The 14,149-nt window shown below is 36.2% G+C and overlaps 1 non-coding gene across 1 annotated transcript; it reads right to left on the bottom strand.

Moving 5' to 3' along the window:
• Nucleotides 1–800: 800 nt before the first annotated feature.
• On the bottom strand, nt 801–874 carry TRNAN-GUU. Its single transcript has one exon. It is a non-coding gene; the product is annotated as a tRNA-Asn (tRNA).
• Between the last annotated feature and the right edge of the window lie 13,275 nt (nt 875–14,149).

Below are 14,149 nucleotides of genomic sequence, written 5' to 3'. Positions count from 1 at the left end.
CGTAGTTCTTAGTCTTCGTACATGTGACAATTGATCGATGGTCAATAACTATGTGACATATTTAAGAGGTTGATGGTACTAGTTTTAATGAATCACTATTTTTCTTTCTTTTTCTTTTGAGAAAAATGAATTACTATTTATTTCAACAACATGCAGGGTTAGGAATCAAACTTCTAATTCGAAGTCGACACGATACAATTTGATATCTGCTAAACTACGTTGTTTTTTTACATGAATCACTACCAATATTATATAAACATGTCATATTATATTATACTAAATGAAAAGCAAAACTATTAATAAAAAAGAAACCACCCCAACAAGAACTTGGCTCAATTGGTATTGTTTTGAGGACTAAAATATTTGTACTTCAAATCTCTCGATTTATACCTAAAAATTTAACAAAAAGGAAACCGTTTTTTTTCTTTTTGATTTTTTTTTCTTTGTTTAAGAAAAGGAACCAACCTTTTTCTCCTCATAACTCCTACGATAGAATTTCTATCTACTTCCAGAAACAGATTACCTCAGAAATTTGTATACTAAATTTAATAGATCTTTCCACAATAATATGTTATCAAACTTAATTCGAAAACATATTAAAGAAAAGGGGGGAAAAAAAAACTTGATTTTGAGAACATCTTATACAATTCTGGTTTTAAATTGTTTTTTTCAGTTTCAATTATGTTTTAAAATCCTTAGTATCCTCAAATTGTTGTAAACTTTATTCAAATTTGGTTTATTTTGTCAGTTGGATTTATTTTTTGGTTGATTTAGGCAGACAAAAGATGGGAAAAAAAAATCGCTAGAAGGAGGGCTTGAACCTCCGACCTTGTGGTTAACAGCCACACGCTCTAACCAACTGAGCTATTCCAGCAACTTATGAGATTAATTTAAACTAATTTCTTAAGAAATCCGTAATTGACCCCGTTATAAAATTTTAAAATTCTGAACTTACACCTCATCATACAATAATCCATAGATATTTTAAAAGAAAAATAAAAGCAAAACAAAAATCCACAACTTTTTGTTGAATCAATTTCTTTTTTGAAAAAGTTTTTTTATTAAATTAAAAAATATATTTATAATAGGATAGACTACGGGGATTCAAATTCCAAACCTACAATCTCTAGAAAGAATTTTATTATTAGCCACGATTGAAGCTATAGTTCCAAAAAAAAAAAAAAAAGTGTAGTATATAGAAATATGAAAATGTTTGAACACTTTCCCTAATAGTATATTCCCTGTAAAATTTTCATACAACTTTAGAACATGAATATATTCCACTTAATCTTTAATCCCTAGAATTTATTCTTAAATTATCAAATCATAGTCCTAGAACATGAAACTCACTCAACAAATACTAAATTCGTATTTATACAAATTGTTAGTATTCATACGACATCTAAAGATGTATTTGATAATCATTTTGAAATAGTTAAAACCATTTATTTTTATCATACACATCTTTTCAAGAATGCGTGACTCCTCTAGCATTCAACTCTTTATAAAGCTTCTTGAACTATGTTGGAAGTTTACATGCAGCCTAAAGAGCGCCCAAAAAGCTTTAAATAGTGGTGATAAATTAGTGTAATATAAGTGATGTGTTGAATAGGATGTTGGGTAGATGAGCAAAAACCTTTCTTTACAACAATATATTTGTTATCTTTAATTTGTCATACACCACTTTTGTCATCTCTTTGATCATTTTAAGGACTTCAAGATTTTGATTTCGATCTTGACTTTATTCTGACTTGTATAACTGTTAGAATAACTTCATCTCAAAAAAAGTTACTGAAACGTGTGATTTGAAGCATAGCAAACATGCTACTTCAAGAGGATGGTAATTTTTGCCTTCAACCACACTATTTTGTTGAGATTTGTCAACACGAGAACCTTGGTACACAATTCCATGGGATTAAAAATTAAAGTTCAAAGAATGGAACTGAAGAAATCTTGAGATTTATGATATTGGTTTGTTGGTATCAGGTGAAAATTCAAACTTTAGAAGAAAAGCAAAAAAACTTTTGATTGAGAACCCCACATTGATTAGTTTTTAGAGAGGAGTCTCCTTCTGATACTCCCATCTTGGACTTTGGCTTTGATATTGTGGGTACAGTGGATATCCCGCATCGTGCAGTCAGGTGTGTGTGTGATATTTTAATAAAAAATTTATTTTTTTAATTTTATTTTACTTTTATAATTATTTTTTTTCTTTTTAATCTTTCAATGAAACCAAACCAACACGTGTCGCTCGCAAGCTGGTCCAAGTTGTCCACACGCTTTATGCGCGCGCCTGTACGTTTTATAGCTCCGTGGAAGTTGCGCAGCTATACGATCAGCGACTGGCCGTTCTCTGCATCAGCAGTCTGTTGATCCTCGTGCTTATAAAAAGGCGTAGGCCTTCTTTATCATCTCAGTTTCTATTTCTTTGTTTCCAAAACTTCACAGAATTCTCTCTTAGACCCCTTTCTTTTTACGTTTTGGTTTTCTGAGCAAATCAATCTGAACAATGTGAATTTTTCGGTCGAATATGGTACATTTTCGATTAAGACACTTTTTGGTTGTTTTATTCCAAGGACAACGTGGCAATACTGTTAAACTGCTTGCATACTTGGGCATAGTCGCGCGTCTTAAAGAGATACGTGACTCAGCTTATAACGACTTTCTGTTTTGCAGGTTTCATATTTCTGACAACTGTCGTTCGTGACTGTTCGCTACTGTCAAGTTTCACGGTCAAAGGGTAGCTGGTTCAAACAATTTTAACACGTTTCCATTTGCTGCTACTGCAATGGCCTTCATAAGTAATAACGACATCATGACATTCAACCTCAACCGTTCATTCCGGTTCGAATGAGCGAACTTCAAACGATGGAAGCAGAAGATGTTGTTTTTCGACCTTAACCGTTCATTCCTATTCGAATGAACGAACTTCAAACGGTGAAAGCAGAAGATGTTGTTTTTCCTTACTATGTAAGAAAGTTGTCGACGCTTGTACCACAGATAAGCCAATCGTTTCGAACGAAGATCTGACTGAACAACAAATAAAAACAGCTGCTGATTGGGAAGAAAAAGACTTTTTATGTAAAAATTTTATTTTAAATGGCTTGATTGATGATCTGTATGATTACTACAACATTATGGAGACGATAAAGAAATTTTGGGATGCCCTACAAAAGAAGTACGATACCAAGGAGGTCGGGTCAAAACAATATGTTGTCAACCGTTACCTCAAGTTTCAGATGATGGATGACAAATTTGTGGAGGCCCAATCCCATGAACTGTAGAAGATAACCCATGAAATAATAACTGAAGGTATGCCCCTAGACAAACAATTCCAAGTTGTTGTTATTATTGAAAAACTGTCTCCCTTGTGGAAGGATTTTAAGAACACCTTGAGGCATAAGACCAAGGAATTTGCCTTAGAGAGTCTTATCACCCAATTAAGGAATGAGGAAGAAGCCCGAAAGCAGGACCAGAGGGAGGAGGTGAACATTGTACCTGGGAGGTCTGCCTCTATCATGATAAAGCTTGACCAGATGTTCAAGGGGGCAAAGAGGAAAAGTCACAAAACCAACAAAAGAAGCAGAAACCCTCCTCGAGAGAAACGGTACAATTCCTTTACTTTAACTATAACAAACCTAGACACATGGCTAGGAACTGTAGGAACAGGCGTTTTCCTGCTGGTCAGGCGAATCTGACAGAAGAACCGTTAGTTTCCATGATCATAGTAAATGTGATCGGTGGTTATAAGGGTGGTGGATAGACACTGGCGCTACGTGTCATGTCTGTCATGACCTTAGTCTCTTAAAACTTATACTGAAACTAAGGATAAGAATATTGTATTGGGGGATCACCACTCAATGAAAGTAGCTGAAACTGACGAGGTGGAGCTGAAGTTATACCTAGGGAAAACCCTCACATTGAAGGATGCTATGCACACTCCGAAGATAAGAAAGAACTTGGTCTCGGGCTATCTCCTCAATAAGGCTGGATTTACTCAAACCATAAGGACAGATTGATATACCCTTACTAAGAATAATATATTCGTAAGGAAAAGGTATGCAACTGAAGGAATGTTCAGATTAAATATAGCCAGTAATAAAATGAAATCTTATATGTATATGTTGTGTTCTTTGAATGTTTGGCATGGTAGACTTTGTCATGTGAATAAGAAATTAATTAGAAACATGATTAGGTTGGAAATGATACCTATGTTATCCATGAACGATTTGATAAATATGAGTACTGTAGTCAGGTTAAACTAACTAGAACTCTACATAAATCTATACTTAGGGTATCTGAGCCTCTAGATTTAATTTATTCTGATTTATGTGAATTTGATGACATCTTGACTAGGAACAATAAAATATATTTTATTACTTCTATTGATGATTGCTCTGATTTCACTTTTGTATACTTGCCGAAAAACAAAAGTGATGTGTTTGATGAAGGAAATCGGGACAATGATTTCCGTGAGCAGCGGAAGCAAGATTATTCCAAATTATAATCATGAATCAACAATACATTTACAGTCGACTTTAATACAAGCGGTTATGCAAATATACAGAGAAATTACAGCATGAAACAACATAAAGAATAGAAAGCAAACTGAATGCACATAAGAGGATGCGTCTCCACACTCCGATGCACAACTCTAATCAAACAACTGTAATCACGAGCGCTCAATCTACACGACCGCAACACCGCACGAACATAGCACGAACTTTTCGCGCTCATCCTTAACGAACTCCTCGGTCACGAACTCCTTCGCAACAGCGAACGTCCTCCACAGTACCATGAACGGCCTCCGAAAAACCTTGGTGGTGTCGAATTGAGTCTGACACCACCAACAAGGCGACTTTGGTATTCTCGGTATGAGAATCCAGAGGGTGGGCTCTGTTTGAACTTGGTGTGAAGCAGATGAACGGAGGAAAGACAGATCGTGTACACGACTGGGCAAGTGGGAAAAGTCGGAGACCTATTGTATAGGTCGATGCCCAATCGTTTAGATAAAGCTATGCGTTCATCTAGCAAAATCTATGCGATCTTTTAGCTTTATCGTTTAGCTCGGTCGATTCTACACGATTGTTTACCTTGGGCCAGCGATTGTCTAGTAAAGCTATATGATCGTTTAGCTAGCACCTGCATGATCGTTTACCTAGCCCAGCTGTCGTTTAGTAAATCTGTATTTACTTGACGACTTTCGTGAGTTTCTTTTTGCCGGAGAGAAAACTCAAAACTTTTCAAATTTTGCAAAAACCCCTATTTCAAAACAGGAAACCGATTTCCTTTTAAAACCTCACGATTACCATGATCAATAACCATCCACTACATTTGGTTATTTAAAAGAAAAAGTATTAATTATCCAATAATTAATATTATTATAAATATAAATGATAACCAACTTATCATACTATATGTATAACCCATAGTTTTAATATTTCATCTCATGAAACATATAAACCATAGTTCTTTTTCTATTCTATGGTACTTAATGTAAATCTCATTTACATCAATCCTCCACTAGATGTATCTCATACATCATACCGATTATATCACATATAATTAAAATACCTCTTGTCAATTTGAACATTTCAAATCAACACCAAGAATTGATCCTTCAACATAAATTCAAGCTACCAAGGGGACCTTATGGACCTATAGATCCGAAGCTCCAACGGTACATGAATAACTGACTAAACTCTTTAGTCACGGAATCCACCATCTATTAACTGCCAGGCACTCCACTAAAGACCAAAAGCTGAACTTTCCTCACTACAGATATATTATGTGTTCATCTTAACCAATGAGCAGTGCGACAACCCTTCACAGATCGCTCATAAGTACAACTGGGCCGGTAACCGTTATGCCCCTGTAGTTACATCTGTCTCCTTAAGTACCATTGATCCCTCTAATGAACATAAATCATAGTCTTACTATAACTGAGTCTTCTCTTCCAAAGAGAAGCTGTGGCCACTATGTTCAAGCCCCGGAATCAGCCCTTAAGGGAGCAATCTCTCTACTTTTCCCTGCTTTGGAAAAGGAGTGAATTCCATATTGTGGATTGAGTTCCCAGCTCCCAGATCAGACAAGTCCCCAAAAAGGTAGCCATGTTGAGTTGGCAATCTGGCCACTCTCACCCATACTAATTAAAGAACCACCCTCAAAGGTAGGAGTTCACAAAACACTAAGGATTGAGGTCGTGTCACCTATGGTCGTTTAGGTGAGATTCAAGTCTCTAGTATCAACAGCGTTATATACAGAGTCTAGTCATCTCGTGGTCCAAGTCTTATATAAACTCTTTGTATAGGACACCACCGCTCCATGTCTCCACATGAATGGTCAGGATCAATCATTTGTAGTAGTTTACAATGTTTGCAAACCTCTACAAAACGAGCCGCACCCGTAATGTCACCGAGATCAAATATCCCACCTTAATCCTTATACTACAGACCGATTTAGGTTACCACTTAAGGCATGATCCACTTGTATATCACATATACATGTTTAAGTTTACATAAGATAACCAAGGAGCTTTGTTTATTGGATATGAGTAAATGCTAGAATTAAATAACACTTATTTTATTCATTTAACAATGTGCATCTTTACCAAACAATGAGACTCATATGGAATAATACATGAAAAGACTGCACCTTACTCTCCTAAAATGAACGGAAAATCCGAAAGGAAAAATAAAACTTTAGCTGAGCTAGTAGTTGCTATTTTACATTGTTTAGGAGTCGCATCTTATTGGTGGGGTGAAATCATCCTTACCATGTGTTATGTCCTAAATAGAATACCAAAGTCTAAAAACAAAACTTCACCTTACGAAGTCTTTAAGAACGAAAACAAACTTATGATACTTTAGAACATGAGGATGTCTAGCCTTTATAAGAATTCCAAACCCTAAAAGAAGAAAGCTAGCTAGTAAAGCCTATGAGTGTATCTTTATATGTTATGCCATAAATAATAAAGCCTATAGGTTCCATGACCTAGTAAACCAAGTGCTCATTGAGTTTAACGATACCGACTTCTTTGAGGATAGATTTCCTTTTAAATCGAGAAATAGTGGGGGCTCGGGATCTAGTAGTCTAACCCTAGTTAGGAATTATACCCCTACAGAGGAAGCCAATCTAGAACTAGAAGAAGCAAAAGAACTAGAACTGCTAAGGATTTTGGGAATGACTTCCAGACTTATAATGTAAAAGAAGATCTGATAGACCTAAAAGCTGCCCTGTCCTCTGTGGATGTCAACTTATGGCAGGAAGTCATAAATGGTGAAATGGACTCTTTTGAGTCAAATAGAACTTGACACGTAGTAGACCTACCCCGAGGTTGCAAGGCAATAGGGCACAAATGGATCTTAAGGAAGAAACTTGGACCTAATGGAACAGTTGACAAGTTTAAAGCCAGGTTAGTGGCAAAGGGATTTTGACCAAAAAAAAAAAAAAAAACATAGACTTGACATCTTCTCCCCTATCACTAGAATTACCCAATCTGTGTTTTGTTCTCTTTCGCTGCCCTTTATGACCTCGTAGTACATCAGATGGATGTAAAGACCGCTTTCCTAAACGGTGAACTTGAAGAAGAGATTTACATGGAAACCCCTGAGGGCTTTATAGTTCATGGTCAAGAAAATAAGGTTTGTAAGCTAGATAAATTTCTATATGGTTTGAAACAAGCTTCTAAACAATGACACAAAAAGTTTGATAACCTAATCCTATTTAAAGGGTTCAAGGTTAATGAAAGTGACAAATGCATCAACTATAAGTTTGAAAATAATCTCTGCACTATCATGTGTCTGTTTGTAGATGATTTATTAATATTGGGGTCAAACTTGTACGTCATAAATGATGTGAAATCTACATTGAGTGCAAACTTTGACATGAAAGACTTAAGAGAAGCAAGTGTAATCTTAGGCATAAAAGTGAATAGGTCTGAAAAGGAAATTTCTTTGAATTAATCTCACTATGTAGATAAGATTCTAAAGAAATATAATGTCACACCCCTCCCAGATTACCCTTCTTAATCCAGAAGTGAATGTGACAACAGTAATTACCAACCCTTTTGTGGCACTTACTGTCTAACTAACATCCTTAACCTGCTTAGATCCCTGGAATACATATATAATATTCACCAAACTAAGGAAACTTTAAAAATAACCTCAGAACACCAGGGATCAACAACAACATAATTACATCATATTATCACATACAAAGTTCAGCGGTCCCAGATACTTTATTAGTCCCTAATATAAGCAACACATATCTACAGACATTTACGGAATAAACACCTAAAACTTCTCTCTAGACTTTGGACTTTTAATTGGAGACCTTGAGTGGCAGAGCAACAGGACAACTAACCTCTGGGGAGATGACCACTACTTGGGAAAAGAAAAACATTTGAAAGAATGAGCTACTCACCCAGTGAGTGACTTAATAAAAACATAAATCTCATACTTAAACTGAAAGCTAGAAAACAAAATACTGGAACTAAAACATGCCAGGCAAACGTGTACATAAAACTTTTAAAACCATTGTATCTGAAAACATAGCTAAACTGATTCCCGGTTGAGAGAGAATCTTCGTTGTTCAATCTCAACGTCGGATATTATGTTCAAGAGAGAATCCTTTTGTTCAATCTCTCAAACATAAGCCTGGGCTAAGGTGAGAACCCTTTTGTTCAACACCTTTTAGCCAATGCTAGAAAAGAACCCTTGTGGTTCAATCTCATCGTTGGGTATCATGTTTAAGAGAGAACCCTTTTGTTCGATCTCTCAAACATAAGCCTGGGCTGGGGTGAGAACCCTTTTGTTTAGCACCTTTCAGCCAATGCTAGGAAAGAACCCTCGTGGTTAAATCCTACTGAATTGATTAACTATCATACGTGCACGTAGAGCAGACTAGATCCTAATGCCAAGGATCATAACTGAGGCAGGGTACCATTGCTTATCACTGAACTGAGTGAATTATTCTGATACCTTCTTTATGTACTTTAGCATCAGAATCATAACATAACTGAAACTAGGTAGTACAACTCAGATACTTTCTCCTTGTACTTCAGTATTGAGCTTAAAATACCTGATAGGAAAACATTTTCATAAAACAAGCTTACTAAAAGCTTGATCTCATAAAACATAGTTTTCATAAGAATATCATTTGCTAATGCATGCTCAACAACATTAAGAGTGCATATGCTTTAGAACATAATACAAATACTTGTAACTTAAACATGTCATAGAATCTTCTTTTGAAAACTACCATGGTTCAACCATTGTACCAAAGCATATTTCATAAACTCTGTAACTAGCATGCGTTTATAAACTTTAGGGAAATGCGTTGCTTGGAACTTCTTGTAAAATAACCAACATAAAAGTAACTATTAATAAAGCATGGATTATTAAAATATTTACAAATCATTTATAGTCACTCATAGGTCCTTCAAATTTGCTTCCTTAAGGCTTGATAGGCTTTTCTAATGGGAGTTGAACCTACACATATAAGCATACTACTTAGTGTTTACATTAGCCTTCCTTTTAGGCCTACTAAATAAATCAAGCTCACATGCCAAACCATCACATTATGCCTTATACCATTCACTTTGAGGGTCGGACACTTAGCCAATTTGGAGGGATTGGGTGTCAAAAGAATGCACCCTTTGATCGCCCACACTCCCCACACTTAGAAAAATTTTGGAGCATCAAACTGCAGATTCAATTCCAACAATTCATAACTAAATTTCTAGAACTGATCTCAAGGAAATTCCTTCTACAAACTTTCTTAGAATCAAGTTAGAAACATTACCTTAAAATTCTGCTCAAAATACTCCATCGTTTGATCTGGAGATTCAAACCTTCATCATTGGCCCCAATTCAAGCAGCTGCCTGCTTGTTCAACAACTTCCAGTTCAAGATTCAAAAATATATAACTCGTATTCCAGGCCTCATCTTAAAAAGTTTTATTCTAAAAAATTGTTTATAATTTAGTTAACAATATTACCTCAAAGTTTTAGCTTAAAACTCTTCATGATTCGTTCTGGAGCTTTAATTCTTCACTGATGGCCTAGTTTCACCCGAGAAACGAACCCTTTGTCTTTATTTTGCTCCTCCGGCCTTATTCTGAAAATTTTTCTCTCCCACAGCACAGCATAGAAATAGACACACAGAACTTTCGAATGCCACTGAAATTACACGAATAGCCTAAGTAATTCGTTCAAACAAATTAAATGAAATCGGCCTTTATGCTTACCACCGCCCAAAATCCTGCATGAAAACTCCTTATGCCATCTTGCCCACTAATGTGATGAAGAGTTAGAATTTAATCAATTTTCCTTTCCTAACTCTACCCATAGTGTTAATTCAGCACTACACCTCAAAAAATTGCATGACCTCATCCATATGCTCAATATGCACTCCAACGTCAACCATGACCCTCCAACATTCGGCCAGCCAACTCATGCTTGGCTTGCTACCTGATTGCAAGCTACCACCCACACCTTTCCTCTCAAAGCCCCTTGCGTGAGCTCCATCCTTAGGCAACATTTAGTGAAATTCAGTTGATCAATTCACCCTTCATTCACTTTGCCACCTAGGTCACCTACCACATCATAACTTCCTTCTTTCTTCCATAATTCCTAAGACATGATTTCATCATAGCTCATTAGAAGACATCATATTACCTACTCTTACTTAAAGTAATTAGGGTTCGAGTTTTACATATAATTACTTTGAATGTAAACCAGCATGTACACCTTGTGACCCCAGTGTTAAGTTGTTCATTTTAAATAAAAGAATTTCTTTATAGAATTATATGGGGAAGAACACTGGTTATAGTGTTAATCAATCTGAGTATGCGAGCATTATGGACAGTCTTAGATACACTACTGACTGCACTAGACCAGACATAGCTTATGTTGTAGGTTTACAAGCAGACCTAGTATAGAGCAATGGAATGCTATAGAAAGGGTTATGAGGTGTAACGACCAGATCTTTACATACTATGGTCTGACCACTACGACATGCATGCTTAGACTTTTCTATCATGAGATGAGTTTTGGTAAAATCTCAAAAGAACATATCTAAGATTTTATTAATTAAGTAGAAAACTATATAAAAAGTTTATTTTACAAAACACAAGGATCCATAAAACACACTAACGTAGTGATACAAAAATGCATATGCCTTTAATAGTGAGTTTGATGGTTGGCTATTTGAGCGACGTCCAGTTCTACCACCTACGCTGTGTCCTTACCTACAAAGTCTGTAAAAATAAGATGGGTATATAAGACACCCAGTAAGTAGTTCTCACATAAGGTAGTGACCAAATGCACAATCACATGCAACATGTTCTGAAAATATATGATTGGGACCAAAAACATATAATAACATGTGGTGGTCGGTTGTGCTTCTAACGTAAATTTCTCCACCCTGATAGGAAGATGAGGAACTAAGAGAAAACTAACTCATCTGATGATTAGTGGGTCATGCAGTCAGTAGGGCCAGAGTCGCATCCAACATCAACCATTAACATAAAGGTAAGATTGGACTAGAGGGGTGCAACCATACATACCCTGTTAGTCCCTAGCATAATCTTGACATAGAATTGGGTCTAGAGGGGTGTAACCATACATGCCCTGCTAGCCCTATAATAATCTTGACATAGAATTGGGTCTAGACGGATGCAACCATACATGCCCTGCTAGCCCTAGAATAATCTTGACATAGAATTGGGTCTAGAGGGATGCAACCATACATGCCCTGCTAGCCCTAGAAGCATAACCTTTATCTAATTAAAATTTAATCTTATGAACAAACATAATGCATGAGGTCCCTTGTCGATAAACATATTTTAAACATGTAATGCAACATAACAATAACATAAATTATGCAACATATTAAGGTACACACTACCATGAAATACTGGTGAGATAACTACTTATCTTGACTGCGATCCTAGTTATTCTTATTATTCCTTATGGTTTGATCAGTAGAGCTTTTCCTCTTAAACTAGAAGGAAATTTAGGCAGAACCTCACCTGAGCTTTATCTCTTCTAATCTCAACAGAACTTTCTCACTCACACTTACTCTTTCACACGATTCTTTGTTACTGAGATTTGTTTGAGAATGGGTAAAATCTTCGACAAAGGGTCCTATTTATAGTGGTTTTCAGCTCTTCTCAGTGTGACAACTCATCCTACAAATGGCTTCTTAAAATTACTTAGGTTTGAGAATTTCTCTTAATAAGACACCTAATTTTGGCTAACGTTTTCCTTTACGTCTTCAACCTTTGTTTGTATTCAATTTTAGGGTCCTCCATGTATAATCTATAAGATCGTGGCCAAATTCAACGCATAATCCATGCTTTCTATCCAAATCTCGCTCTTTCTGTTCTCAGAATCTCGCTCTCTCAAGCTTTCTTGCTGGTTTGGCTCTCGTGAACTCTCGCTCTCGCTGCCCTCGGCTCCTGCTCTCACCTCTGCTCCGAGTTCGTCTCCTACTGTCTCGCTGAGAATCTCGCTCTCTCCAATTTTCTCTCCAATCTCGCTCTCTCCACTCTCGCCCTCTCCATTTTTCTCTCCAATCTCGCTAGTTTTCACGCGTGGTTGCCTTCACTACTTGTGGATTCCACTTCTTCTTTTTAACTCTTTCAAATTTTAAGAGTATATGGGCAATTAATTAACCTCCAATTCTTCCAATGAGCAATGCCTAAACAAAAAAGTTATCTATTGCCCGTTGTCTCCTTAATTAGCTAGCGTCCAACTTCTAATTAATCCTCCCTGATTCTGCCCCTTTATTCATTAATTTTGGATAATTAATAAATTTCCTATTTTTTTTCAATTCTAAAATTTTACCCCTTTTTCCTATTAAATTTATATATTTTTTATATATTTTATTTGTTTTCCTGCTTTCTAAATTAGGGTTAGGGTATTACATTTACCACCCCTTTAAATAACATTTCGTTCGGCTTAACATTTGACATTTAATTTTCTATAGTGTATGCGTATAAATTTGGGTTGTTACAATCTTCCCCTTTTAAGAACTTTCGTCCTCGAAAGTTTCTTGGTTCTTAAACAGATAAGGGTATTTGACTTTCATCTCTTCTTCTCGTTCCCATATATCTTCTTCTACTTTCTGATTTCTCCAGAGAACCTATACTAAACTTATTTCCCGATTACGAAGTGACTTCTTCTCTCTTGCTAGGATGCAAACTAGAGTCTCTTGATATTCCAAGTTTTCACTTATTTGTAGAGGTTCATAATTTACTACATGTGATGGGTCAAACACGTATTTTCGAAGCATCGATACATGAAAGAAATTATAGAAAGGGTAGGTGGTAATACTAATCGATAAGCTACTTGGCCAATACGTTCTAATATTTTCAAAGGGTCCAATGAAGCGGGGGCTAAGTTTTCCTTAATGCAGGTCTTGCAATTAACTTTGCTATTTGAGTTGTGAAGGTTTCGGTTATTAGTGAGATCTCAGCTCTTTCAAGGTCATCCATTATGGGTTTGAAGATGGTACTTAGGGTTGCTGTATGAGCTGACTTTCTGCTAAGAGCATCAGCAACAACGTTAGCTTTTCCTGGATGATAGAGGATCTCACAGCCATAGTCTTTGACTAATTCTAACCATCCTTGTTGCCTCATATTTAACTCTTTCTAGGTAAAGAAGTACTTAAGGCTTTTATGATCTGTATAAATTTGGATCTTTTCCCCATATAAGTAATGTCTCTATATCTTTAAGGCAAAGACTACGACAGCTAACTCCAAGTTATGAACGGGATAATTTTGTTCATAAGGTTTTAGTTGTCTTAAAGCATATGCTATTACCTTTCCGTGTTGTATCAATACACAACCAAGCCCCTTCTTCGATGCGTCACTGTACATAGTTAAACCCCCTGATCCGTCAGGTATAGTGAGAATAGGGGTTATGGTCAACCTTTCTTTTAGTTCCTGGAAGCTTTGCTCACATGATTGATTCTAGACAAAAGGATTATTCTTCTTGGTGAGGTTAGTTAAGGGTAATGCTATACTTGAGAAATTCTTCACAAATCATCTATAATATCCTGCTAATCCAAGGAAGTTTCGCACTTCGCTGACTGTTGTTGGGCGAGGCCACTTGCTAACTGTTTCAATCTTAGCAGGATCCACT

Source organism: Benincasa hispida, chromosome 4 (assembly GCF_009727055.1).
Source record: "Benincasa hispida cultivar B227 chromosome 4, ASM972705v1, whole genome shotgun sequence".
Classification (NCBI taxonomy): domain Eukaryota; kingdom Viridiplantae; phylum Streptophyta; class Magnoliopsida; order Cucurbitales; family Cucurbitaceae; genus Benincasa; species Benincasa hispida.
Note: the sequence above shows the minus strand (reverse complement) of the source record. Positions and strands in the feature narration are given on the sequence as shown.